We start from the raw sequence: 24920 nt of genomic DNA, 5'->3' as shown, positions 1-24920 counted from the left end.
TTTCCCATTTACTGAGTGTCTGTGTAAAAGTTCTACAGGTTAAGTAACAGATATTTTCTTAAAAACCTGTGATTTTCTGTCTTCAATTTAATTAATTTGTTCAGAACCTTGTATATTATGCAAACATAAGGAAATTCAAATGCCAGACTACTTGATTCCAAAGGTAGTTCAGTGTAGTAAAGAAGGTTCTACAATGCAAAGCATTAAGTTCAAATATACAGCGGTTTAGTTTATATTAAAAAAATGAGAATTCTTAGAGGAAATGTATTTTTACAACTACATTCTGTTGTGTTATTTTTCCAACTTTCATAAACTGTCCGTATGTAGAAAATTTTGTAACTGAAAACACAGAATTAAATATTTATATTCAGTAAGAATGCAGTAGAATTTGAAATATACCAATAACAGGATGGAGATAAAACAAATTAAAATTGTTTAAACTGGAAAAAGTTTCCATTCTTCCTTGTGGTCAGTAAAAGGAGTGGCTCTGCACATTAGAAGTCTCCATTTGCAGTGTTTATTACACCAATCCCCCAAGATAAAGTAAGCTAATTAAACATTTAAGAGTCCTAACACCTAATTGAGCATAATCAAGATGAGAAGTTCCATAAGTTTCAGTGAGGGTCAACATAACATTAATCTCATTTGCATTTGCTAAATGCCTAGATTTAATAAATGAAAGACAGAGCATATCAGAAAAATGAAACATGCCTGCCAGATACTGTTGCTTAATTCATGGAAGGTATACAGTGAAGCAACAGATAAATGACACATACTCTATGTAACTCACAGATACTGCCAGTTCACTTAAAAGTTCATTTTAAGAAATGAACAAAAGAGCTCTAAAACTGTCAGCTGCTTTATCTGTAACTGCATGAGTTCATTGAGTCTATTCCCAAGCCATACCTATCACACCCATTCAGTTAGGCAAAGACAATTGTTAATTGAAGAAATATTTTCTAGTTCAATCTGCTCAACCCCTGCTACCAATCGTTATTCAACAGAGCACTTCCAAGTTGCCTGAAGTCAAGTTTTCAAATTGCAGACAAACACACTGGAGAGAAGAAACTCCACTCTTCTATGCCATACCTTGTTTCCCTATACTTCAAAGTTTGGAACATTTCTCAGGAAGTATTTTTCATATCCCTTGTCAAGTCCAGTTCCATATGTGCCTTAGCTTTCCTGATCCTATCCTTACACATCCAAACTGTATCCCTGTACACTGCCAAGGTTATCTGTCCTTGCTTCCACTGGCTATGCAGTTCTTTCCTACTCCTCAGTTTAAGATCCTTGGTCAGATCTCAAGATATCCAACCTGAAAAACATTCCTGACAGTGCTGTAACAGGCATCAACCTGCAGGTATAACTGTCAGCATTTACCAGAATATGAAGCAAAACTGAGGGCAAAACACCAATACAAAAGCACAATGTACTTCATTATCATACTTTCTAAGCAGCACCGTTCTCAGCTACATAACCCATCTCAGTGCACCAGTGAAATCACTGCACACATATATCCTCACTGCTCTCTTAACAGACCTCTTAACAGACTTCTCTTATAATTTTTAGAATGTTATTTTGCATAGAGGTGTTTACTCTTCCATGTCATATAAAACACAGTCCTGCTTGCTTAAGTTGGAGTGTGTGTGCTTCAAAAATGTGGCATTTACAGTGCAAACAAGAATATGGGTAGAGATACTGTATGTTGCTGAACAGTCCTCAGTAATTTCATTCTATAACACCACAAAAAGATGTCAAAGTTTTAGCTTTCTGAAATAGTGGAGTAGTGTGCTTACCCAGGGCATGGTAATATTTTGTAAGGTATATGCACATTGCAGCACTAACTTAATATTCCAAAAGTAAATCTTGGTGTGGCTCAATTTAAAACCAGTATTATAACACGGTTTTCAGTTGATCATGTACTGCTGCAAGAATGGGATCAAGACCAAAGCCTCAAGTTTAGTGCTATGACTTGATGTGTTTTGAAATTCTGAGCAGTGCCATCAAAATCACAGCACATGCAAGTGTTCGGGTTCGATGATAAAGTTAATGTAGATATGGACACACTTCTGTTACAGCTTCACTCATGGAGTTCAGTCCCCACCATCCTGAGTTTTCAGCAAAACTTTGTTTTAACAGCAAAAAAGTTTAAATGGCATTTATGTAGAAGATGTTTAGCAAATACCTGACAAAACATGTTACCTGGTTGTTACGAGGTTATTACTGATACTGGCCTGTACGAGCAATAGTGTGGCCAGCAGGACCAGGGCAGTGTTCATCCCCCTGTACTTGGCACTGGTGAGGCCACACCTCAAATCCTGTGCTCAGTTCTGGGCCTCTCACTACAAGAAAGACATTGTAGTGCTGAAACATGTCCAGAGAACGAAGCTGGTGAGAGGTCTGGAGCACAAGTCCTCTGAGGAGCAGCTGAGGCAGATGGGGATGTTTAACCTGAAGAAAAGGAGGCTCAGGGGGGGGCCTTATCACTCCCTAAAACTACCTGAGAGGAGGCTGTACCCGGGTGGGGGTTGGCTTCTTCTCCCAGGCAACCGGTGACAGGACAAGAGCCTCAGGCTATGCCAAGGGAGGTTCAGGGTGGACATCAGGAAGAATTTCTTCACAGGAAGGGTTCTCAGGCATTGGAACATGCTGCCCAGGGATGCGGCAGAGTCACCATCCCTGGAGGTCTTCAGGAAAGTGCTGGTGCCATGGTCTAGTTGACAAGGTGCTTTTGGGTTACCAGTTGGATTCAATGTCCTTGGAGGTCTTTTCTGACCTGAATGATTCTGTGATTATTCTCAGACAAGCCTTACAATTGTTCATCCAACCAGCAAGTCACCAGCTGCCTTGTATACGTTGTGAGATAGATGTTTACACTTAAAAGAAAAACACATTCTGAACTCTGAGCATTAGAGCCAACTGTGTAAAACTGAGCATTAGAGCTGTCTGTGTAAGCAGACTGTGTAAAACTGTACAAAGTTGCTATGTTAATACCAGCTGGCTTTAAATGTCCCTGCACACTGTGATAAAATGCTTTTTTGGTAACTGCACTCCCATCACTTCCAATTTTAAAACATTCTCTAGTTAATGACCAACATACTACTGAGCAATAACAATGCTTATTGTTTCCACACTCTTTTCATCTTCAGTCTATCAAAGTAAATTGTCATGAAAAAAGCAGATGATGGAAGCCTGTTTCTACCAAGACAAGATCCTTATCTACATAATTTTTTTAAAATTATGATTGAACTTCATGAAGCATTTCCCATCACAGTTTGCACTCAATTTTAGGCACACAGTACCTTCACTATCTGCATTGTCTTCCTCATAACTACAGTACCAAGCACAATCCTGAATATCCAAGAGGCAACTCTGGTCTGTGTAGGCTGCTCATCTCACTGTAAAAGCATATCAATAGCACTAAAATGGAGCCACCAGCTCCACTTAGGATCCTGCTGCTCCTGGGTAGACTGCAGAATGATTCAGATTACCACACATACTCAAGGGAGAGTGCTTAGTGAACTTTGGGATATGTCAGGAAGAATTTCTAATTATCAATATTTGAGAAATACTACCTGTTCAGGCCAGCCTGCTCAGAATATTTTCTTTTGATGAGGGATATGAACAAAATAACATCTGGAAGTCTTTTATAACCCCCAGCCTTGCTTAAAAAAAAAAAAAGCTATTGTCTGACTTGGTGATTCACGGTTGTAATTTTTCTAGTAACTGTCAACTTTCTGTTGCCAATTATTTAAATATCAAAATAATATACTCGCCTGAGGCAATAAAAAGCAATAAAAATAAGAGTTGGCAGTTATTACTTACATTATAAAAATCTTGATTCAAAGAGTTCATCCAATTAGTAAAAGAATAAATTGCATAGTGTATCTTAGCTAAAGTGTTTAATTCTGTTTTCATTTAGATCGTATTTGTGTTCAAGTCCAATAACATTGAGTGAGAGTGACAGGGATCCATTTTGTGGATCCTGCCATCTGGCACAGGATCCCTTGGAGGAGTCACAGAACATCTGTTTAAGCACCAGATGCTCTCGAGGCAGACAGACTACTTGTGTGAGGGGCACCAAGGGCAAAAGGTCAGTCAGATGGGAGTCTCACTGGGCTGCAAGATGTCTCCTCCAAAGCACAGCCTCTATACTAGCAGCATCCAGGCTTTTTAGGTTTGACTTGAGCAAAACACCCATTCCAGACCACTTCTGCTCCATACCAGTAGCCAGAAACACACAAGCTGAGTGGAAATTTCTGGACAGGGTGGGAAGGTAAGGGAAACAAAGATAATTTAGAGCAAATAATAAAAGTAACAGGTAATTCTGTTCCTGAAGGAAGTAAGGGAAAGTGACTATTTGATTATAAAAAGGATGCTGCAGCTACAGGTGAAAGGAAAAGAGAATTTCCTGTACCAGAAAGATGAAAGGAACAGGGAAGACTGCCTGTCAAGGAAGAAAGGTGAGCAGCTGTTGTATGGAAAGCAGAGTTGCTGCTGCTTTCCAGTGCAGAAGGGACAGAAAACTGAAGCCCAGGTTAGTGTTTTAACCCAAAGAATCCAGGAAAAGATTATCTCCTGGGGTTTCCTAAATTCAGGTATCTTCACTAAGTAGAGCAGTACAGTAAGAGCAGATCAATACAACAATGCAGTTGCTGCAATTACACAATACACATTTTGCAGATTTTACTTCAGTCTAGTTCAAATCTGAGGCCTAGATCAAGTGTTTTCACTGCAGCAATTCCAAGGATAGCTATCCCACAAATCTTTGGTTTCCAAAGAGCAGATATATCAGGTGGATACTTGACAAAGCACTTTATCATCCTTCACCATCCTTTTTTCTGTCACACATGGTAACACCAGGTGGCAGAGGCAGTGACACATATCTCCTTTATAAACCTCATATATGGAGTCAGCCCTTTCTGTTCATCTTTTGTCTCTGTTATCCCCCAGAGAACAGCGAAAATCACGACATAAGTCCAGGTCAGATGATATGGCCGAAGCGACCTCGTTTAATCACCCATAACCTTTATAGTATGGTTCACAACAGAGAAATTACATGATTGGCCTGTTGACCCACCACCTCTCAAGGTGATAGGTTGAGCAGTAAGACACCCATTTCCAAATATTATTCTTAGAGAAGGAAAATACTTTTCACAGTTCTCACAACAACTTGCAGGTGCAGAAATGGTTTACACTCTCTCAAAGTGTTGTTCATTCAGTTCACATGAGAACGAAAGCTTTCACAGAGAAGCTTTCAGATTTCTCTAACTGCTCTCTCATGAGAAAGAAAAGTTTCACAGGAAAATTCCTCTGCTAGCCCTTGCTAGCATCCACAGTCTTTGTTTCTGCTTTGAGTCTTCCTGCCTTTCCTTACACGTAAGCGCCAACATAAAGCCATCAGAAGCTCCCTGTTCATTCTGATCCTCCCTCTCCTACTCTTTCATCCATACTAGTTACTCCGTCAGAATACCCCACATGAACTGACTTCATGCGGCCACTTGAGTCTGAGGAGAGAATGTTTTCTAGGAGCCTCTAGCACCACTGCTGCTTTGACTCTAGTCTGGTACCAGGTGGAGGTGCCAGAGTCTCTGGATGGGACTGCATCTTCCTGAGACATGGGATGAAGCATACAGCATATGCAGAACTTCAGGATGTAGAGGTTTACAGTCAAAGCCCTCTGCTATGAGTCGGCATTGTGATTTCACCATGCTCATAATAAATTTCAGGTGCCTACAATTTTGTTCAGTTACAGTAGGCAAAGGTATAACAAGACTGCTGGGAGCGTTTTTCAAACCATACTTTTTTAATAGTGTACACATAACTCTACAGAGAACATCTTTTCCTCACATAAAGCAGTATGATCTGATCAAGTCTTGAACCTAAAGATGTTCACATTACTCATGAAAACTCCAATGGAACTGGCACTAGAGGGACAGTGACCAGTGACAGTGATGTCAATGGCAAAGACTATGAGCTTTATTAGTCTGTGATGGTATGAGCAGACCATGTCAGCAGTATATTCCACATGGAGCAATACAATATAGTATGATTCCACAGAGATTCCCTTTGTTATCTAGTGCTGCTACTTAACAAAAAAACAAACAAACAAAAAAAAAGGCAAAACACCATTAACATACTTAACATTTGTCAGCTGTGCTAAGGTACTACAACACCAATACCAGAGGATTATTTTGGGAAGATCCACCTGGGGCTCTTGCTTCGATTCTGCTCAAGTATTGAAGCAGCCTGAAAACATTTCTAATTTGACAGCCTAAAGCAGCAATGAATAACTAAAAAGCTCCTCCAAACCCTGTTCTGGTGAATCACAGTATAAAACTAGAATTTTACAGTAAAAATGTCCAGAAAATATCTACAACTCTTATGGGAGAAGTTTCTTATTCATGCAAGAATTAGCAAATCTGTACATTTATTTTGGGGGTAAAATTTTACTTTGCAATTTCAAAGGAATAAATAGCCTTGCTGTTGCTTAACGTCACTTTTATAATCTTGCTTTAAAATGTTATCATCATTAATAATAAACTTTCCACTGTCTTTCAAAGTGAAAGTTTTACTTTGCTAATGTTAATTTTTATAGTATTAGCAACCAACCTGCAAGAACAGCGGGGTTTTTTTTCAACAAGATATACCAGCATCACGGCAGAACTCAGTTAATTGACACTGAAATTATTTTTGCTTCAGCATCTTCCTTTATTTTCTCAGATGATAATTGGGTCTCCACTGAACATCTTCATCAGTCATTGAGAAAAGCTTTTTAACATGCATATGCAGGGAAATATGATGAGTAGTCTGGCACGATCATTTTCATAACTGAGTAGCTGTTATGAATTCCATTTTTGTAAATAGAAGCATAAAACTGGAGGAAATCTCCCCAGCTTTCCTGTGCAAACTCTTGCTCCTGAGCTATCCAGATACTGAAAAACTGAAGTACCATTACTATGCCAACATGGACCATAACACTAACTATACCCTGCTTCTTACAACCAGACAAGCAGACAAACCCTCCACCCTCCTAGGACTCCCAGGTTCCAGGCTTCTACCCAGCCTACTTTAAATTCAGCTTCCTTGAATACAATTAACCAAACCTCACATTGTTTATATACATATATAATTACTAGAATGAGGTATCAAAATAAATTCTGAAATACTGCATAATTAATTTGCATGCCACTAAGAGAATATACTTTAAAATAAGTATTTTTCTTAAGCACCAAAATTCTGAAATAACGAAGGAATGAAATCAATCAAAATCTTACAAGGTAAAAAAAAAAGGCAAAACAAAACAAAAAAGAAACCAAACCCCCACTATTCAGCCTAAAAGCTCAGAGTGAGGTAGAATCTTTCCTCTGTTCCAAGCTTATGATGGAGAATTCCTCACCACTTTTTCTTTCTCTCAAATCTGACCCTGTATGTTCATTCCTCCCACATCTTCTTACAAAAGATGACAAAGAGACTAAGATCTGTATCTCCAGATCTGGCCAGACACAGCATTCCCTAAAATGTGTTCCCCCACACTGAGCATAGCATCAGTGGTCATGTCATCAATCACAGATGCAGAGAAATGAATATAAACATGATTCTTTCTAAACCTGATAGCTTGTTGATACTTGAAAAGCAATAAATCACTCTACAAGTATCTCATAAATAATGTTCACTTACAATGAAAGCATTAATAATTGCAATAGTATGTATGAAGATCCACGCAGAAAGCTATTCACCTATCACAAGGTGTGGAAAGAAAAAACTAATAGCATGAACAGTTCAAACACTCTAAGACACAACAGACATAAAAGACGTAAAATTTTGTGGGGAGGAAAATGTGGAATTGCACTAAAAACTTGTGAAGCTGTGAATCCGTATGCATTCCACTCCTCTGCAGATACTGGCCCGCAGCTACTATACGTCTGAAAGAGTGTGTCTGTGGGGAGATTTACGAATTAACTGCACTTCATTTCCAAAAACTGCTATTCATCATTGCATGATGTTTTCAGCAAGGGCAGTCCAGCTAAAATGATTCAGCTGAAGCCACTAAGTATTTGCTAACTTCATACTGATGTCAATTCCAGGGTGGAGAAATTAATGATCATGGTAGGCCAATTTCACAGGAATTTTGCAGAGAACACTTATTTTCTGACTTTTACAACTCCTTTCTGCTACTTGCATTTTACTACAGCTCACTCTTCCTCTTTGCTTATACTAAAAACATCGCATGCTAGTTTCTTCTCTACTGAAAGATGCTGATAATCTCTAGCAATGGACTAATCTTTCATACAGAACATAATCTGCATCACTGGTACTTTTATTTATATCTGACAGATTGAGCAAACAAGAGCACTTTTGTAGTTGCTCCCACTTTAGCCTTCTCTACACCATGACGAACAGATACTGTTAAGAGCACCGTGTTTCAATATAGGGTGCATTTATAGCTCCTGGTAGGCCTTGAGTGTTCCTGCACAGATGAGGATGTTTAGGAATGTCTTGTTTCAAAATAAATATTAGAAACTTGAGTAATAAATATATAATTATCATCTGGATAAAGATGCCTAAAATCCTACTGCCTCTGACTATAATTATAGTAATAAAAGTATTACTGACTGATGAAGAAATGTACAATTTATGCTGCAGGGATTGCAAATCAACACTTTTTTATACTCAGTCAGCTAAAAATCCAGTCTGCATTGTAAAACTTCATTGGTATATAAAATAACTCACCTCTGGACTGCAGTGATTAATCCTTCTGGCTTTCTCTTCCTGTATTATCTTTTTACTATGATCTATATTATTGCCATGATAATAGACTCATCAATTCAAGACAATACTCAGTCTTTACTGGATAAAACATGTTTATGTAAAATGCATGCTCATTGTCCTAAATCACGTCTTCAAGATATCTTTCATATGTAGTAAAACATTGTCTCAGTAGATTAGAGCAAATATTTCCAAACATGCCTACAAAGCACAACCCTCAGAAACGTCTTATCTTATTTTAATATCATATCTTTAATCTTATTTTGCTCACTATATCCCCGGAGTGAATATTAAAAAGAAGACCTATTTTACAGTTGCCAAGTGGGGATACATCATCTGAACTGCAAATTTTAATTTAAATGCTTTAGATCTTCTAGAAAGATTAAAAACGTGAGTGGTATTTTCATCTATATTTATGAAGTACTTATTGATAGAGTTTCCAGATGCTGTCAGTAGGAACAGAAGAGCCTTCCCTCATTCAGAGATGATGTGGTTATTGCAATGCTTTTCCTGTTCTCAGTGGAAAAGTTGTGGGCCGTGGTCTACATTTAATTGAGCCAGCTTATAATTAATTTTACATTAGACAACTTTTTGAGAAAATAGAGAGGAAATAAACTGTTCTCTTTATCAATTTTCAATTTTAAAATACAAAGGTTAACTCAAATGTCAGAAATCAAATAATTAAGGAGTTTCTGTGCAGACTATTTCAGGATATTTTTGCATAAAGCATTTTAATAGCATATGATTATTCACTTTGTGCGCCACAAGACCCATTGAGAACAGCACTAACAAGTGTGGCAAACTACCAAGACTGGTAAAATTATCATGGACTCCACCGTCTACTCCACCCATGCCATAAAAAGCCAAGTTCATTGCTGCTGCCCCGCTCCCAGTCTTTTTTATTTCTCTGTCCTGCAATGCTCCCTCCTGTCTTGCCTTTTTTCTCCCCCTCCCACTAAAATGTCTCTTTACCCCTTATTCTCTCTTCTTGACACCAGGTGCCCAAGCTGAGGGGGATTATGAACACATGAAAACCCCCTTTCAACTAAAAGGCCAAATGGGAGCAATGAGCTGCAGTGTGTTCCCTGGGAAAAAATGGGGAAAAAATGCCAGAGCCTATGTGGGATCTGTTCAAAGTCTTTTTGGAAAGTACAGCATAAAGAAAGCTGAAACCCAGGAACAACAATCCATGATGAATACAGAGGAATGTCGGCAAATTTCAGGGCTGTAGCTTTCACTAGCATCAACTGTGTGTGTACAAGAGAGAGATGTTTATAGAGCTGAATCACTTGGCTAAATTTGGATTAATCATCAAATCATACAATATCCTGAGTTGGAAGGGACCCACAAGGTTCACCGAGTCCAACTCACAGGACAGCCCCCAAAATTACATCATGTGCCTGAAAGAATTGTCTCACAAGAAAAGAGTAAAAAATATTCCTAATATTATGTTGACTCTCCCTACCATTATCTTCCTCATCAAGGAAAAGTGGGAAAGAAGAATTTAAAATTAAATTTAATTCATTTACTGTAGCTTCCAATCCCACCTTAGCTCATTGCTCAGCCTGGGCAGAGTCTTCCCTAGCAGGAACTCTATCAAGGATCCCTGTGAATGGACAGAAGCTAAGACACTTTATAGTGGCTGCATAGAAGGAAGAGTTCATCAGATCCATAAGAAAGTATGCCTAATGCATATAAAACCAAGCTATCGCTCACTTTTTGCAAAGCACAGTGTTAGGACAGGCCACGAGTATTTGGTAAGTGAATGAGTCACATAGCTCAAAACACACTGCATTGAGTAAATCCACTTTATCTGCTAAGAAAACCATACAAATAAGAACATTCCTTTCTTAATTGGAGAACCACCTCTATGCATAGCCAAGAGAGTTTTTCTAAATGTTACCCAGAAAAAGCATCCTATTTTTAAGTGGAAAGCTTTCATTCAGTTTTACATTCACCTTGTACCTACCTTGATTACCAAATCAAGTCAAATCCTACAGATAACATGAATTTAGAGTAAACACAACTTGTAAGGATATCAATTTACGGTGCTTACTAAAGCTTGTAGAAATAACAATCATGCTGCTACCAATGATAAAATCATAGGAACAAAAAGAGCCATCAGACCAGTACCATTAGAGTGTACTAGCTAAGCCCAATACCAAAGTACACAATCATAGGACCACAGCATGGTTTGAGTGGGAGGCACCTCTAAAGGCCATCTAATCCAACCCCCCTGCAATGAGTCAGGACATCTTCAACTAGATCAGATTGCTCAGAGCCCTGTCCAACCTGACTGTGAATGATTCTGGGTTCTGGGCAACCCATGCCAGTGTTTCACCACCCTGTGTAAAAAACTTTTTTTATTTAATCTAAAAAACACCCCTTCAGTTAAAAACTGTTAAAGTTACTAGGGCTTCTCTGCAATAACATCACTTTTGCCTGTACATTTGAATGCCTGTGTTCTTTGGCTGAAAAACATCAGCAAGGAGACACCATTGCTACATTATCAGGATACAGACAGCTTTTTCTGCAAAGCACTTGCCCTAGAATAAAAATTAAACTTGTTGCTCTACTTCAGTATGGGAACAATGTCAAGAACCATGTGCAAACACTCCATTTCATATTAAACTGATGCTGCCTCAAATTATTTAGAGATGTTTTAGGGTGGACACTGAGTATGATTTCCATTTTGGCACAATTTGGTGCAAGCTTATGCTATAAATTAGCACTCCAAGGCCCTCTGACCAGTGTTCCCATCCCAAGTGAATCTGATCCTTCATATCCTTAATTATACTGGCAAATACTCTCTTAAACACAGCTGTACTGCTTCTAGCAAAATGGAATATTGATACAGAATCTTGGGAAAAAAAAACAAAACAAAACCAACCCTTGATGGTTTCAACAGCGCTTCACAGCTTTTAAGAAAAAACTCTTTAGAATAAATTTCCCACTCTCTTTTTCTGTAAAGAAAAACCTATCTTAGCTCTGCCCTGTTGTAGCACTTTAGTTTGTGGTGATCTTTGATTTGAGGCAAGAGTGAACATTATTTTCAAAAGACAACATGAAGAAAGATCCTGACTTACAAAAAAAGATGTTACTATTATTTGGGCAGTTGCCTTTCAATAATAACCCTGAACATTTCTATATGTCTCTGTGTTCAAAAAGATGTTGCTCATGTCCCATTTAACCAAGAATATGTAGGTGGTAATTAGGCACAGAGCCAGTGAGTCTCTAAGGAGTTTCTCTTAATGCTGTAATATCAATTAGTACAAAATATGCTCTTGCCGAATAGAAGGGGAGAATGGCCTAATTTATACCAGAAAAAATTGGAAGAGGAAAAATATACGGAGTTAATTACATAACAATGTTTGCCAAGCAGTGAAAAGCTGAAATAGATGGGTATAGAGCACAAATGCATGTTTCAGATGAGCTTTATCAAGTAGGCAAGATGGATAAAGTCACTAAAACCAATACAAAAGGAAGGCAAAGACAACGTTTGCTTAAAAGAATAATCTTGCATGTAGAATGAAGGAGCTGAATGATCATTTTTTCTGTCACTTAATTCCTATTTTTCTATGTATGAAGAAAAAGAAACACTATTAGCCAGTGGTTTTGTTCAGCACCGAACATTCAAACCCACCTCTTTTAGAAACATCAGTTTCAAGTGCTTACAGACATGGCTACAAGGAGTTGCTGGCACATGAAACCACGCTGGCCCTTCCACTAGAAATGCAAACCCTGTTTACAACAAATGCAGTAGTACAGCTGACAGAACTAACAACTTATCTTTGCTATTGCTGTGTCTGACACACAACCTGCCTATGAAAACTTTCAGCAGCTATTTTCTTACACCTCTAAATTTCATCCCCACTCTCACTCTACTATTTCAGCAAAGAGATTGAATTGTTTAGCGTAGAAAGACGGGTTTTTCCAATTCATGCCTGAAAAGCGGGGTGGCAAGGTACCTTGTAGCAAAACTTTGATCAGTCAGGTAAGGAATTAAGGAAAATGAGGAAATCATCTGAGTTCACTAGGCCAGTTATTCAATAAGCCCTAGAAAGATCATAATTAACATTTGTTGGCTGATTCTAGGCAGTAAAATGCATTTTTCTCTATCATCAGGGGAAAAAAACTAAACAAACGGCAAAAAGTCACCTAAGCTTTAGTAGAATGTTGAAAAGCTAAGAGGCTGCACCTACAGTTAGCTGTTACCTTGTCCAAAATTTCTATTTATTGCAAAATCTAAGTAAAATCTGAACATGCCAGTAAGAGTCACTAGTAAGTTAATCAGGAAAATCTTACATCAACTGGATGTAAATGCATGGTTAGCTCTTATTTAGTAACAGCTAACTACTTAAAATTGGGTTTGGAGTAAACTTTAGTAAGTGGAATTTTGACATACAAACAAACATGCTTAATGGAACTTCAGAGTGCAGTAAATCACCCCAAAACATTTTGAAGTTCAAAAACAAAGCAGACTCTTCTCCCCTCCAAAAGATTTAGAAACAGCACATGCAGAAAACATATAATTCCATAAAAAATTAGCTCTCCATGCTATTTCTTCTAGAGAAATCCTAGTTTAAATTATTTTCATAAGAAGAGTGTAGAGGGCACAGAAGCAGTACTGTCAGTTTCAGCATAACTTTTAAACAAGGATTTGTTATGACTTTATGGGAATGGGCTTGAATTTACTCTTGAGCTACACTATTGCAAGACACATCAGAGTAAATTACCTATAAAACCTGAGTCAATACCTAAGGCACTGACAAAATTCTGCTTTAAATTTAGCACACATCTAATACCGAGCAGAGATTGTTGTTCAGAAGTAGGTTTTCACCAGTAAACTCTAACCAATTAAGCAGTTAGGACATGTTGCAGAAATGTCAGTTTTAAACCTGCTGAAGGTTTATTCTCGGTACAAGCAGGTATCAGTCACAGACTGCAGCTCTCTGAGCATATCTACTAGTTAAAGCACAGTTAGTCTCACTGAACCTTCAACTTTGCTCATTCAAATTAGGGAGCTCTTAAACTGCACACCCATCACAGTATCAGAGTAATTATAACTGATCATCTACTCTTATGCATACAATTGAAGCCATGGTTTCTGTCAGAACAAACCTGCCTGGCCAGAGATGAAGGGTGGGACCTGAAACTGACCCACAGCCTTACATGGGTCTCCCATGATGACTGACCTAGAACCATGCTCTGTTTAGAGTTTCATTTACATCCCATTCTCCTACAGGACCAAACACCCATATACGAATTTACTACATCATATATTGAACATTAATACTCTGCCTTACCTCCCTTTGTGTTCCTGAAAATGTTCATGTGATAAAATATTGGCTGATACAATAAGTTTCTCCTAAAGATGCACATGCAGTACAGCATATCAAAATGGGTAAGCAGTTTGAAGACAAATATGTCACAAATACATCACAAAATCCTTTCCTATCCTAAAGTATCTCCCTGTTTAGGCTCCAATCCCCTAAAAGGAGTCTAATAATATTACTTTTCTTTCTTTCCTGATGGATAACACAATGCTTAAGGAATGTTCTCAACATAAAACATTTTGTCAGTAACAAACTCATCATCTCTGCTTGCATGATTTGAGAATACTCTGAATAAAAACTTTTCACTGGAAACCTTTTCCATACAAATTTTTGGGTAACTAGCCCTTTCACACCAACCAGTGTTGAACAGGTTCTGAAAAATCAAAATCAGCAATGTTAACTGCAGATCCTCCTCAATATTTCAGTCTCTTTGCAGAAATGTAATTATTTTTAGGCCATTTTCATATCAGTGTGTTAATTATTAATCAGGAAGAAAAATAAAAGTTACAGTCCTGACTAACACAAGCATCTGCAGCATTGTATGGATGATTTTTAAAAATCCATGAAATAAATGCAAATTCCGAAACATGAATACCTTTGCTTCAGTTTTAATATGGAATGTCAGACTTCTCCTCAGTTACTTTTAAGAAGCAGAATTCAGGATGTTTTATCTCTAGTCTGGGTAACTGCATCATATTTCACCCAGTTTTCCCATGGTAAATATAACAAGGACTTAAATCTCCAAAAGTTATGTTGCTATATTCATATACATCTCGCAGAGGAGGGAAAATGTTCTAATTGAAATTTATTATCTACAAAATGAGGAAAAGCTGCACATGAACAGGAGTCTGCACAAGAAATGGAGCTTCACCCTGACCCTTTCAAGTCCTTGAAAGAAGAAATTTAACTTTTACAGAAGGAACTAACACCCCCTCCACTTCCAAAAGCAGAGTCAAAAGAGAGAGGAAGTTCACTCGCTACTTCAGAGGAAGAGGCACATGCTGTCCCTTTTGATACCACCAACCATTTTGGTTTATGAACTCCATGAGCTCATAAACATACTTATACCATAATTCCATGGAAGAATCTTTGTGCCTTGAACATGGCAAGCACAGAGCACATTTTGAGGACAAAAATAAAAAGCTGAACTATGGAAATGATATCTGACCTATTTGAAGGAAAGTTCTGAAGGCATTTTACCTCATTTTGAATAATGAAAGACCTCACAGGACAGGGAGAGGCATCTAAAATTGCACAGTTCTGGGAGCAAGTGACCATAAAAGTTGGTGTGCAGTCAGGCTTACACAGCATACTTCATTATACTGCTGTTGTTTAAGTAGAAATCACACATCATCCTCATCTTTCGTATCATTTGCTAAAAATTTCCTACAAAATTCAACACCTGGTCTGCTAAATTTAAGCACAGAACACTGGAATTAAATACACAAGTGAAAGACACTTGAGCTCATAGCTGCATAAAAATGGAAAGACTGAGTCAAGGAAAAAGTTGAAGGCAGAGGCTCTGCCAAAAATGTGCATTCGTGCTGCTGCCAGTACCACACAGGTTGAATAAAACTCAAATGTAAACAATCTCAGTTTTTAAAATATTCTACTTGGTAAAAACTTCAAAGATCAAAACAGTTATAAATCAAGCAGATTTATGTAAGTACATTGCGAAGTAATGGGCCCTGATGCTCAGTAGAAGCTATGACCTCTGACCTCATGAGAAAGTACACTGTAAGGCTTGGAATACGGTTAAAATATTAGTTAGGAGGATGAATAAAAATTGGCTTAGGAAAGCAACTCCTCAAAGAATGTCTTAAAATCAAATTTAATGAGTTCAGACTGAAAATGCTGGAAAATCTATAATGGTGACATTTTCCACTTTTATTCAATCCAAGTATTCAACTGGAAAATAACTTCCAGGAAATACTTCGCAACAAAATTCAGAGGAAAATCACTACCCAGTGGAGTTTTTCTATGATCTTTCTCTGACTTGTGTTAAGCCTCAATCCATGCATTTCCATGTTTTAAGAGAAACAGTTTAATCTAACTTCAAACACTCTGCATCTTGAGATATGAACATATTTTCATATTCAGATGTTTCAAAACATATTTAGATGAAAGTCAGCTGAAATGTTTAGAAACTTAACATTAGTGAGATGAAGATGCCATGAGATTTGCTCCTGTTATCTTTGAATGTTAAAAAATAAATAGCCCTCAGCAACCACAAGCCAGCAGCAGAATGCACTGTGATTGTTCTGGTCTTGTCATTAATGAAGAGAAGCAACACATTCCTAGTGGTGTGCATCATCTCTAGTTTAAAAATGGCCTTAGTAGGCACAACAGTGTGGTAATAATTTCCAATTTAAAACAAAAAAATTCTGAAAAGATACAGTGAACTACAGAATAGAAAGCCGTAACTCTGTGCCAGACAATTTAACAAATTATAATTTAAGAATTAAATAAATACTTAAGATTAATTGCAGAGATCAAGTTAAGACGATGATAAAGTCAACATGTATTTGTTTTTAAGCTTGAATGTGCATTCTTACTGTATTTCTTCAAAGGAATGGGGGACAGTTGATTGAATTTACTGGGATTTCCAAGACATCCAACAAAATTCCTCCCCAAAGGTTTTTAAGAAAACTAAGGTTCCAGGACATAAGACAGAAGACCTGCCAGGAATAAAGCCTTGCTCAAAAGACAAAGTAGAGTGGGTAGGAGTAAATGCTTAGTCCTCAGAACAGAATCCACATAGTTCAGGTGGGATTTGTTATAGTATCTATGTTGTTCAACATATTCATAAACAAATTGGAAAAAATAGTAAGTAATAATATGAGTTTGCTTATGATATGAAGCTCATTAGGGCAGCGGCTGACTGGCTTTGAATGCAGGAAGATCATTATAAAATGAGTAACTAGACAATAAAATTATAAATGAAGTTGAATGCAAGTGAATGTAAACCAATTCACCTGTACTTCAAATTTTAAATGATGAGAACTCAGCAGACCAGAAGCAAGCCCCTGTGCTTAGGACACCACTTAACCACCTCTTTGTTTTTCAGTCTATATAGTTGTTCATTAGGGGACACAGTGGACGCTAAAAGTTTACACAGATCTCAGAAGACAAGAGCAAGGAACAGAAACCCATCAGGGCTAATACTTCCACAGACAACCTCTCTGGCTCAGGAAATACTTAAGTTAGCAATTACTGAGTATAAGGAGAAAATTTAGGCGTGCTATATATAGCTTGCCCTGATCTGATTCTCTCCTAGGCATTTCCTTACAGCTACTGTTGGACACAAGACAATGACGTAGATAAACTGTTCTGGTCCTTTATGGCCACCTTTGATGGCGACATACTGCAGCATAATAAATCCCACGGCAGAGAAACCCACACCTGGGATGTATCAGGACAGATACTTCCAGAGGAGATGGGTGACAAATCTGAAAGAGGTTCAAGTGCACAAAGGAGCTACTAGGATATACAGGGTGTCACTGGTATCTGATAGCAGTGCACAGGCTGGAGAATAAGGGGCATTTTTCATTCTTGACCTTATAGAGCCTTTGCCATGAAGTGTAGTATCACATATTATTTTTATATACTTAAGCACTGGGTATGATCCATAATGGATGACTTTCACTGAACAATCAGACATAAGCAACAAATAAGATCTGGGGCTTAGTATCTCAAATACTAAAACCCCAACCACAGCTCTTCCAGCCCTTCTAAAGAAATCCCCCAAAGTTAGCCTAAGGCTGCATTACTTGACTTCTGCTAGTATATAGCAGGAGAGGATAAAAGAGGAAATTAATACTCCCAATATAGAGTTGATAGTCAGTGCCTCTGCTGCACAAATTTTAAGAATTACCACACCACAAAGGACTGCAGCAAAAGCCATAGAATGGTTACAGTCACTACAATGTACAGCTCGAAGGGATTTTCCTTTTCTGTTTAAATGGCTGAAGAACTTCCTAAGTTTTCCTGGTCCAACACAGTGATGAAAATTTGCTACAAACTTTGCATATTTTCACTATAAAACCAAACTTTGCATCGAAACTGGAAAAAGTTATCTGAAAAATTTCAGCCATGTTTTTAATTGAAAAAGTGCATTGAAAATACAAAAGCTCATTAGAAAACTAACACAACAGCAAGCTGCTAACATTTTCAAAATGCCTCTTAAGCAAACAGAACAACTTTAGTAATCTTCTTTGTTATTATTGTCTTATGTAATCAGATCTAAGCCAGAAAAGTCAGATGTATTCTGCACTATAGGTATTTTAGTTACCTGCTAAACGATGCCTCTGGGGGACAGCATGGAAGCCAAGTGAGAAGACTAATTTTTGATGCCCAGCTTAGACAGTAAAAGGAGCACAAACATTGCTTTAAGTGGAGAATTGCAGCACTAAAAACTAAAAAGTGCAACTATCCTTAAACAGATGCAGGGAACTTCAGAGGTTTCTGTCAGGCAAGCTAGCAATGGAAAAATAAGTTAAAAGCCATTTGTTTGCAAACAAAATTTTGTGTCAAAATCCTTTCATCTTAAATGTTTATGTTTCCATTAAGAGATAGCAGGTCAACATCAAAGCTTTAATAAGAAATAAAAATCAGAATAACTCATACTATCAGATTTGAAGATAAAACTCAGATTTGATCCTCATAGCATTTGTTTTTGCAAATGGTTCCAATTCAATGTTTATTTCCTATGAAAATAAAGCATCCAGAATAATTAATACCAACATACTTTTCTAAGTTGCCATATTGTATATCACATATTTTCCTTTCCACTAGAAAGTTTGGTATTTCACCTTAATTCCACTTGCTCCCCAAAATTCCAGTCCATACTACGAAGCTATTTTAGAGTAATATGTTTTATACAATTAAAATATCCACAAAAGAAACAACTAGCAACCTTTATTGACTAACATTGTCAGAATGGCTGAACTGAGGTATAAAAGGAAGGATATTTAAAAGCCATTTTATGAAGTCACGACTTTTAAGACATGTCTACATGCCTTAATCATTTTGGCTGACAAGTTGATGGAAGAACTCTGGTTTCTCCAATTATAAGTTCAATAGCTGAAACAAGTCTAAAAAGGTCATGTGTAAAAGGCATAAAATATTAACCTCATTGTTTTCTGTGCAGCTCGTTAAACTCCTAGAACTTGTAATAGCAGAGACAAATTGAGCAACTTTCTGACCTTTCTCTGATAAAAACCTACACAGTTATTTAATGAAAGCCCAAAAGGTTACCAATTATTCTTCTTAAAAGCCCATCTTCCTCAGACCAGGAATTTGGCACTGCACTGAGAAATTAGTTTGTGGAAATGCTTCATTTGACTGCTTTTAGAAGAGTGGCAAATCTGTAGAAAATCCTCTGGTATTTTACCTGTTTTGGCTAGAAGAGGCAGAAGACTTGAGGGGAAATGAGAACAGAGAAAGGTGGCAAGAGAAAATGAGTGAGAAAATAAAAAGAGCATGTATGCATGCATTCCAGGTAGACACACTAAAACTCTGAAATAGAAGAACAGCAATCCCAATTTGTTGATCAATATTACCTAGTATCAAGCTTCAGGATATCTACTAAAATGAGCAGCAGCACAGCCAAGCAGCCGTGCTTCCCACAATCTGATGCACAAGAGCATTGCAGGCAAAAGTGAGGCTGCAAAGTTCTGTGTTTATGACCCTTCCTGACTCAAAGCTCAAAGCTTAAGAAACATTTTGGTAATATTTGAACGAATACATTTCTTAATTGACTACTGTGCCAGAGACATGCTCTTTTTTAATTTCTTGACATCCTCTGAATGGTACAAAACAGACGCGAAAGGCTAGTTTGATCAACTAGATTTCAGTTCAAAATACAAAGCCACCAGGCTTGTTTATCATTTCTGTATATATTACATAGCTTAAAAAAACCACTCACACACCAATGTATTTCTTTGGAAGTACTCAGATTTCTGTCTTTCAAACACTAAATTTAAAACTGATTTTCTGTAGTTAAGTAATATAAATGTTTAATTGACAGAAATCTTAGGAGGACTTTCAAACAGATTTGTTACTAATATGTAAAAGTTATAGAAATATCTTATGCTAACAGGCAGTTGTTACAAACAGTGTGTGTGACTAAATCTGTGTTTTAAGACTGTACTATTTGCAGTTCCTGTAGTTATTCGTAGTTTTATTTTACAAATCCATGTTTGTAAATCTTTTTCATCATGTCAGTTCTACTTATTGCAAAATATGCATTCATGGCTGATTGCAGATAGTACTAATAATTAAGGATAAAAATGTGTCCAGCCTCCATAAATACCAGTCTCTGGTTTTTCTGGTGAATGACTGGCTATGAGTTTGTATTAAGAAACCCACAGATTCTGATTTCTATGAGGCTATTCATATAGAAAGTTTCAAATGGATTTGGTTTCCCTCTTTGTCCCAAACTCAGTGGAAACCAGATCACTCTGGCTCATCACACAATTTGAACCATTTTCCTTGAAAGAGTGAATAGTCCATAGGATCATGATATTTAAAAGTTCAACTTCTGCCTCTTGAAAATACTAAACAGTAATTACTTGACCTTAAGGATTTCTACAAATAAATGTACGTTTCCAGATTCATGACAATCTATTATGTCACTGCAGCTGAAATAAAAATACGTTATCTTGAGAAAGGTGAGATTTCCAGGCAGCATCCCAATCATTTTAATCAGATTGCAACCATTTGACCAATTCTATGCTGATTATTAAGTGAATTAAGAAGCATGCAGGGGTCATGTAGGGCAGAACCTTTTCATTTTTAATGAGTTTCCAAAGTTTTATTTTGTGATTTTACTTCATTTGGCCCCTAGGCTCATTATCTCACAACTGGTTGCCAAACCACCTTCTACTTTGTGGATTACCCCATTGAGGGGTGTGTTCCCTCTTTTGAGAAACACTGCCTTCATGTTTACCCATAATACTATTTTAAGGGATCTTTGATGAAAAAGAAATCATAAATGTTTACCTTTGGGGTTTACCAAGTCAGACATAAAACACTTCTAGCACACTAAGTATTTCTTGAGTGATCAACCACACTGCAGATGGGCCTCTTGTCTTCAAAAACTCTTTAAGGCTACAATAAGTGTCCTGTATGTTTGCATAAGAAATCACCCACAGTTCAGGTTCCTTTTAGTTTCAAACAGCTTCATAACAATTATTCTATTGCATCATTTGTCTCTTTTTAGTGTACGTACTGTGATTTTTCTGGCTGTCAGTGAATAGTTCCTTTATCTTAACCAAATAGAAGTTTCAGAGGCTAAAGTACTGAGGCTCACCTTAGCCTTGGCAAGCCTTAGCACATATTTGCTGCTCTGACACAACATTCTGTCACTGCTTCTCTGAAGTATTTTAAATTAATACAGTTCTATAACCAAGATATACTAGTGTTACTTTCTTATTTTAAAGCTTTCTGTGGCTTCCTGTGTTCATCTAAATGTGCTTTATTTTGGATGATTACTGTTCCTTTTTACTCCCTGTGAAGAGTAAGGAAGTTATTACTGAAACCTACAGACCAAGATTTTATTCCTGTAACCTTTACAAGCTGTTGAATTTGAACTCCCATGCTAGGAAATGTTGCTTATATTCTCTTTTTATGTGTGCTGATTATTTTTTGCAATTCAGTCATAAGAAATTATTATTATTATTATTTTTAAAGGGAGAAGAGCAGTAAATAGAGAAAATGGGGGGTTTTTTAAACATTACTGTCATATCCAAGCATAAGGCCATTCACTACCTAGAATATGTTTAAAGATAATAACGTGTGTGTGTGAGATCAAGGCCCATTTTCAGTATTACTCCATTGCTCAGAATATAGAACAACATGCAGCTGAGGTGTCCTCTCAAATCTTGTGGCTCCAATGATATAAATCAGTACTTCTAATATATTTCCAGCCCTGCATGGATGCAATGATTTGACATTACCTTTCATATTCTTTGGGTTTTTAGGAGTTCTTAAGACTCCTTTTAAGTAAAACTTTGTTTATTTAAGAATAATTTGGCTTCTTTTTATAGGTTTTCCTCCTAATATCCTGAATTTGCTTTTTCCACTACATCCCACTAGACTATTATTAAAATAAAGAGTCTTATTTTAATATATAATAATACCATGCCAGTCATTGTTATTTTCAAGGGGAACTTCTCACTAAATTAAAGAGTTGGAATTTTACTAACCTTTTCATCAACACATGCCAGTAATATCTTCTATTAAAAAATGGACCTTTCTCCCTATTTTTAATTCACCTTGCTTATCAGCTATTTCCTTCAAATTATCTGAAAAATCCTCAAAAACTAATTCCATAAGTTCAGACTCTGCATACTGAATACTCTTTTCCCCTTTGTACTTTGAACACATAAACCATTTCTAATATTGCAGAACTGTTTTAGAAAAGAAAAAAAATTATTTCATAAGTGAGATTTAAATTAACAGTATTTTCAGGATGCAAACAGGAGGTTTTATGAAGTGGATCCAATCTATACATCAGTATCGGTAATGTGGTATTCTATGCATGATGTTTACAAGAGAAATAACTATTTGTGTACCAGCTGTGAACATGCATTTGTTTTGAGCAAATGAAAGGTAAAAACAGGTCACATATACAGCACATTAAAGCCTTTTCCTTTAATTCTCCTGATTAGCTTCTTGGTGTATCGGATAGTCATAAAAATACTTGATATCTTTTTCTAAATACTAAACAAACACTGCATTTAAGAAATTAAAATAAAGATTCATACTTCTTCCTTAGGGCTTCACAGCTCCTCCAATACCATCAAAACCGAACTCCTTGGTTCCAAAAGCATTTAATTTCCACTTCCAGAATATATAAAAAAAAAAGTTATATTTTCAAAAAATATTTATTTCAACAAATTTGCTTTTCTAATGGAAAATCTGAAAGGCTACCCCCATATTCTTTTATATCAACATATCCTCACACACAATATATAACCCTTCTAAACATAATATAATTTCATCTGAATTGTACCATGGCCATGTGTCTCAATAAATTCCCTTTTTTTTTTAAATTCCTAAATGTGCATCTATCAACCGTGTATGTTTGATAGTGATGATATAAACCTGTCAGCTAGAGGAAAGCTCCATGAAGTAACCTGTCATCACTCTTTTCCTGAAATAAACTATAGCTTTCTGGGACTTCTAGAACGCATAGTGACAGAAGTTATTGCAACAATAGGCTATCCTGCACTAGTACAGGTGTTTTTTGTGTTTCTACTTCTGGACTCCCCATCATGCCTATATGAAATTCCATCCTCAAGCATGGCAGTCACCTACAGGTTCACCTATTAACGGCTTGTACTAGAAGTAAAATACCTGGGTGACTCTCAAATCATGCTTTGGACCTAAGATTAAACAAAAAGAGACTGTTTTAAAGATGTCTTTACATGTAACAAATTGCTTTTGTTCACAGTCTCTCAGACCCACCCAGACCAACAATAAATTTTGGGTTACGTAATTTCTGGATTCGTACGTCGAGGCTTTCCATAGGTCTTCACCTAGAAACAATTACGTTCTATACAGATCTGCAGCCAAAAGTAAACTTGATACATATATCACATATATACAAACTATCTGTAGAACCTATTCTTTTGTTATCTATCAAATACTGACAAGCAGGAACTCAAGACTATATCCTTGTCTTTGTGAGCAGCAACACGTTTTAAATCCATTTTAAAACAAGACAGCTAGAAATAGTTTACTTTGCGAAGTGTTTTACTCTGTTTAAGACTTTTTCCATGCTAATAAGTGATAACTCTCTATGACATAATGATTCTAGCTTTTTATTTTCAAAAAATGGAGGCAGCAGTCTGGTGCAATTCTCTTATCAACACAGACCAAGAATTCCCACTCAGATCTCATACTGCTCTTATACATGCCTGTTAATATTAAAATGTCTTGGTGCCATGCCCATCAAAATCCACTAAAGATTGTAAAAGATTTTGTTTTCTTCCAGTTAGCTTTACTAACATATCCACATATATCTATTTGATTCACTTGCATATAAAATCATATAAACACAATGAAGTCTAAAAGGCAAAAACTGCAGTTAAACTAAAGCAATATTTGAAGAGTTACTTTTTACCATGAGAAGGTGACAGAGCTATGTTTCAATAGTTATTCAAATTATTTTTACCAAAGGAGGTCAGAATTCACCTGAAAAAAAATGGTGTTTGATAGCACCAGAAAGAAAACTGAACAGTTGTATCCCCTTCACTGTTTTACAAACAAGTGACAAACTAATGCCATATAATAGCAATATTCATATTGTGTTGGCATTAAAAGTCTATAAAAGCATAAACTGATAGGTATTGATACTCCCAGCTCTTAATAAAGCAATAGAATTTGATGGGAAAAATCAAGTGCTTGGTATACCGGAAAAAGATATAAAACTAAAGCCACATTTAATCAATTATATATAAACCCAAACACATAATTCAACCTAAAAAAAAACCAGTTAAGATTGCATTTATTTTTCTTTATTAAAATTTCCATTGAATACCTAACTTCCTTCTTCCTTCACTGTTGACTGAGTTAAGAAGCTGCAAAACTATATCTGCACTGGAGGCAAGGCAGCCCACTCTTCTGGTTGACAGAACATGTTTCCCAGGCAAAATGGTTTATTTTTAAATAGCTTTTGTGAGTACAAAGGATGTTGGAGTACTAAATCTTTTTGCCTCCAGCTGAGGCAATTTGCCGCTATTACAGACACTGTTTCAACACCTATATGCTATGCCCTTCCTGTCACCTGAGTACCAAACTCTGTTTTGA

General features: G+C 36.8%; 1 protein-coding gene across 4 annotated transcripts in view; it reads right to left on the bottom strand.

Annotated features, from left to right (window-relative positions):
- Positions 1 to 24920, bottom strand: part of CRPPA (CDP-L-ribitol pyrophosphorylase A) — a 111349-nt gene that overhangs the window by 22246 nt on the left and 64183 nt on the right. The gene's annotated exons all lie outside the window — the stretch shown is intronic.

The sequence above is a fragment of the Corvus kubaryi genome, unplaced genomic scaffold (assembly GCF_017639235.1).
Source record: "Corvus kubaryi isolate FWS band 111438036 unplaced genomic scaffold, C.kubaryi_AGA036_p1.0 37398, whole genome shotgun sequence".
Classification (NCBI taxonomy): Eukaryota; Metazoa; Chordata; class Aves; order Passeriformes; family Corvidae; genus Corvus; species Corvus kubaryi.
Note: the sequence above shows the minus strand (reverse complement) of the source record. Positions and strands in the feature narration are given on the sequence as shown.